Here is a 5862-nt window from a genome sequence, read left to right as displayed (position 1 = left end):
TCAGAAAAAGAAATAAACAAAGTTGCGTCATTGGGTGACAAATGGGAAATTCATGGAAAATTACAATCCCCACCGTGTAATAGTGCACCTACACGTCTTCATCGACGTTGTTTTTCAACCGGAAGACCGAGAGCTAATTATCGAGACTTTGGGTTATCAGGACACATACTTCGTGAACCATAGGGTTTTATGGGTGATTTAGATTCGAAAGCTAAAACCATCGGTAGGTTTTTGGTAGAGTCCTTCTGTAAAGTTTTCTGAATGTCAAAGAGCACACAGAAGCAAAAGCAAAGAGCTTTCATAACAAGAAATTCTTGGTTATCAAAAGAATTCTGAGACAAATCTTGCCTTTGTGTTTTCTAATCCTTATTAAGCAGATAACCATTATAATAAATCTCATAGATCAAAAGCCCGAAATCTGGACTGTGGACAATTGTCCTCGTTCTATTCATGGGATTGTGCACAGTTTGGTTATAACAAGATTTTAATGTTACCTTTTTTTCTCCTTGTTTTATTTCCAAAAGATATACTAGACATGGTAAAAAATGTTGTTAAAATAGATTGGAAGTGGGTGATTATGTTCTCTTCAAGAGTTGTCATTAAACAAGTTCAGCTTGCAAGAAGTATATTCTGCAAAGTTTGTAAGTTCACATACTTGGTCACAAAAAGATGTAGCCTTGTTGGGTTTTTGAATTTGCCACAAATACAGTTGATTGTTGAGGGAACTTGAGCTGGGTTCTTAGCAAAATCACTTCATATCATTGTTATAGGACAGGGAAAATGATACGGTCCCACCTTCAAATATGAAGGCCACGACAAAAGATGAAGTTCCAGAGACCTTACGCAGGTCATCCAGGAAGGGGCGAGTGCCTTTGAGTTTATCTGATTACGTGTAAGAATTAAGGGCTAGGTGTTAAAACCTCTTGACAGTTGTAGCTAGCTGTAGTTAGCTTTTTTATTGATGTAACTATAAATAGAGCACATTTGTTGAATGAAGACAGAAGATTTAAAATCCCAAATTTCCCTCTCTTTCTCTGTGAATTGCTTAATTCTTCTCTTTCTTCGTCATCTTCTTTTTCAAATCTACTCTGTTCATTCTAGACTCTTACCATTTTTTGTCCGACCTACCGGATCATGGCAGATGGAATGAGATTCAGACAGCTAGAAGAGGCTATCAAGGTTCTTGGAGTTGCTTCTACAGAACATAGAGAGAGGTTGGATGAGTTGCAAAGTTCGATCGTTGATCAAAAAGATACTTTGACGACTGTAGTATCCAAGTTAACAGCGTTGGACGATCATTGGATCATGCATTGAGCATCAGTTCGCTGGTACTGTGGGTAGCAACACCTAGTTCCTCTACAATGGCATTCACTTCCGCAATTGCAAATATGGTGACTAATGCTATTCAAACTCGAACTGTTAAATTGGATTTTCCACGATTCGATGGATATGATCCATTAGGTTGGATCTTTAAGACATAAAGATTCTTTGAGTTTCACGAGACGCCGGAGGAACAGAGGATGATGATAACCTCGTTTCATATGGATGGACAAGCATTATCATGGTACCAGTGGATGTATAGATCCAAGCAACTCACCTCATGGGAGGTTTTCACGAAGGCTCTGGAGCGAAGATTCGGACTGACTGAGTTTGAAGATCCACAGGCTTTCCTCTCAAAGCTTACGCAAACCACTACAGTCACCGCATATCAAAGTTAGTTCGAATCGCTAGCTAACTGTACGACAGACATTTCACTGATTTTTTGGTTAGTTGTTTTGCCTCAAGACTACGATTAGATATAATAAATGATGTCATGGCTTTTAGTCCAGCAGATCTGGCACACGCAGTGGCCCTAGCGTGACTTCATGAAGCAAAAATTATTGATAAGAAGAAACCTTTATTCATGCCATACCAATTTCATCACAACCGCCTTTCTTGCCTACCCCTCCAGCACTATTCTCAAACAAAAAGCCTGCACTGCTTGGACCACCGCCAAATTCGTTGACGATAAAGAAACTTTCCCCTGTTGAGATGTAGCAGAGGCGTGAAAAAGGATTGTGTTTCAATTGTGACGAACGATTTGTTCTTGGCCATCCCTGCAAATCTAGACATTTGCTCTTGCTTGAGTATGATCAGGATTCAAGATTGGAAGAGGAACAAACTGATGGAGAACAGGGTGAACCAGTGAATGAGATGGCTAAACAGGGATTCACTACAGAGTTGTCGTATCATTCAATGGCTGGTATTTCCACTCCTACTACATTGTGATTTATTGGAATTATTGCTGGGCGTCCTATGCAGGTGTTGGTTGATAATGGTAGTACGCATAATTTCATTCAATCTGACGTCATGTGTCATACCCATCCAGCCAAGACCCTATCTGGCATACTCGAATGTGTGATCCACATCCCCAAAGATCAGTATCGAGGAAATCAACCTCCCACATTTACAATAACATAATCAAGAACAAGACTAAATCAATGTTTAACTATATTAACTAAAGATCAATATAAGATTCAAAAGAATATACAATGTAATCTGTCACACCCCACTCGCCGGTCTCGATTACCCGCCTGACAACCCGTGGGTGCGATCCGTCACAGGATCCACAGTCTTATCCATTAATAATAATAAATGCAAGTATAGATAAATCAAGAGCACGAGCAAGTTCAAATAATAAATCAAAAGATTACAGGAGTCCAAATACTCCAATAAAATAATCAAAGAAAGAATCAATGTTCAAAAGGAATAACGAGTTCAGCGGAAGCAATCAAAATAAACTAAATTAACTTCATTCTAGATTCTTTTTCTAAAGCTAAGAATTGTTTTTCTAAATTAGCAAGCAAAATGGTTCTCCAGACGATCTTTAAAATATTTGGCAACCTGCCTCCTTCGGCCATCAATGGGTGCTATTAGCGCACTCCAAGCATCCGCAAGAGGTTTCGTGCACGCTATCTCCATCTCCCACTGACGGTGCCACATCCTCTATACGAGAATGTTCGGTCATACGAATTATCTCCGATTTTCAATGACGTGAAACCATCTGTACAATTAGTATAACATACAAAGAAAATGAATGAGTTCTGACAAACTTAGTAAGGATAATACATTTCTCATCCATATGTCAACACAATCAGAAATACATATATGATATGAATGATATGCAATACAATAATATGAATGCTACTAAGATCTAACTATACAAGTCTCTAGATAGTTGACATGCTTTAAGATATAACACCAGCCCTCCTCTGGGTAGGTCTAGTCACTTTGATCCCTCACGGACTGGCTACCTCTATTGGGATCACGGGAAAAGGGGTCTAGTCCTCATTAGGCATCTATGGCTGGGGATTAAGTCAACACTTTCTTATCATGACCATTGGCATGAGTACTGGCGCATGTCGAGGTTTCTAACCCAATGCAAGGTCATACTGATAACATACTATATGAAGTCCGGATACTTCCCCTATGGCACCAACCAACTCGGTTTTGTATCCTTCGCAAACTAGGAATGAAAACCCTCAATGACTGGCTACCGCTGTTGGACTCCACTCCCTAACCCTATAATCCACATATTATTAGGGTGGAAAGCTCTCATGACTCCCAAGACACCCGGGCCGCTCCTTGGACGTCCATGAGTCCAACCCTAACATATGCAACCCTATCATTGCATGAATAACAGTGGACCACTAAGTCTCCGCACGGACTAGTTACATGATGAAACAGAGTCATGTCACTATCGTCACGGGTCATTTGGCTTCAATTCTCCTACCGGAAGGATAATAAGATATAGGGTACTTAGACATGCAATTCTAAACTCCCTAGGTATGTCATTCAACAGTCATGATAGTGCTGGAGGCATCAGTGAGCATGTGTCTTATACCACAACCCTCTGATATCTCAAGCAAAAATACCCAATTGGATACCTTTTCTATCACAACTACATTACATCAAACAAGATCATATCATGACCATTCAATCAATATTATGAAGTAACAAAGTATACACAAACAAGAGATATATAGTAGTATTAAAGTAAATTAAACAACTACATCAATGTACATGATTAATGAATAATAAAGGGAACAACTGATTCATCATATATACATCATTGCGTATAAACAAGATAGTGTGTCCTTAAGTAAAAGCTTCTTAGAGTGTAATCCAATCACAATTATAAGACTTTCAGCAAAGTCAGAGAACAACTAAATATAGGGTTACAAGATTATATAAGAGACATGAGTCAAACAGAGTAAAAGCCAAAAGCCACATTGCTGCTGTGACCCAGCCGGTCACTTGGCTCAAGCAACCGCCTTGAGCAACTGCCCAAATAATAGACAGCTTTCAACTCCGAAATTTCGACTTTTGATTATCCGATTTCAATTCGATTTTGGGATGATCTCAATCTGAATTCCAAGCTTAACAAGTCTATAACCAAGGAGCAAAATAGAACACTAAAAAATTACCACAGATCTATCACCCAAATCCTCTCCATTGATTAGATCCATCATTTATTCAAATGTAGGGTTCATTTCCAGACAGGATCTTCTCAAACATATTGATTAGGGTAACCAGCCAATCATAATTAGGTCACCCCAACGTGATGGAGATGGATCCAACACCAATCCAAAGTTGAAAGAAGAGAAATGAATGAAAGGGTTTCACCTACCTCAACTAGATCAACAAACAGACGAGGGGGATAGATCTAGATCGCAAACCAAGCTTTCCTCACCTTCCAGCACGTGTTCACTGCCTCATAAAGGTTCAAAACCGCAATCCCGAATATAATAATGAGTTAAAAACACATGGCTTGTTATTTATAGAGGACAAGGGGCAAAGTAGGGCAATTTCCCACAAGCAGACCATGGCGGTCACATGGGACGGTTGATTGGCCTAGTCAACCACCTTAAGCAATCGCCCCCTAGTACATTGATGTACTTTGGTTCTTTGCTTAAGGGGTTGACTCTCAATCTCAACCTAACCCTAAACAACACATGGGGGAGGTCTTACTTTCATTCCGAACATATCCAAACACCTCTTGCCTTCAACTAGAGATCCAACTTCCCAGTAAGGCAGGTTCTTCATCAAGAGATTCCAGATCCATAGGTTCAGGGTATGGATCATGGACTTCTATCTAGATAGTCCACAACTTAATCCAACTTGACCTTTGGGTTATCGAACCTGCAATACGGATTCTGGGTTAGAATTATGAGGATTGTTACATCCCTCCCCCCTTAAAAGAAATTTCATCCCCGAATTTACAACGTACCTGTAAGTACGAAAATATGGGGGTATTTGGTCCGCATCTCATCTTCTTTTCCCAAGATGCTTCCTCAAATGAGTGATTCTTTCGTCTGACCTTTACCAAAGGTATGGTCCCATTCCTCAACTACTTATCCTTTTGGTCCAAGTTTTCCGCCGGCTCTTTATCATACGTCAAATCCGCACTCAAACCTTCCATTCATGCTGGAGCAACTGCTCAGAGCTTGGTAAGCATTGCCTTAGCATAGATACATGGAATACATCATGCACACCAGCAAGAGATGAAGGTATAACCAACTTGTAAGCTACTGGTCCAACCTTCTCAGTAATCTCAAAGGGACCAATATACCTAGGGCTGAGCTTTCCTTTAATATTGAACTGCATGACACCCTTCATTGGCGAGACCTTCAAGAATGTTCACTCACCAATTTAGAATTCCAAATCTGACCTTTTATCCACCTAAGACTTCTGTCGAAACTGACCAGTTTTGATTATTTATCTAATCATATCCACCATAGTACCTGTGGTTTCAATAAGATCAAGGCCAAGAACACGCCTTTCCCCAACTTCATCCCAATACAGAGGAGTTTTGCAAGTCTT

The sequence above is a fragment of the Hakea prostrata genome, chromosome 9 (assembly GCF_041222555.1).
Source record: "Hakea prostrata isolate BN-2017 chromosome 9, UWA_Hpros_2, whole genome shotgun sequence".
Taxonomy (NCBI): Eukaryota; Viridiplantae; Streptophyta; class Magnoliopsida; order Proteales; family Proteaceae; genus Hakea; species Hakea prostrata.
This window is presented reverse-complemented; position numbering follows the sequence as displayed.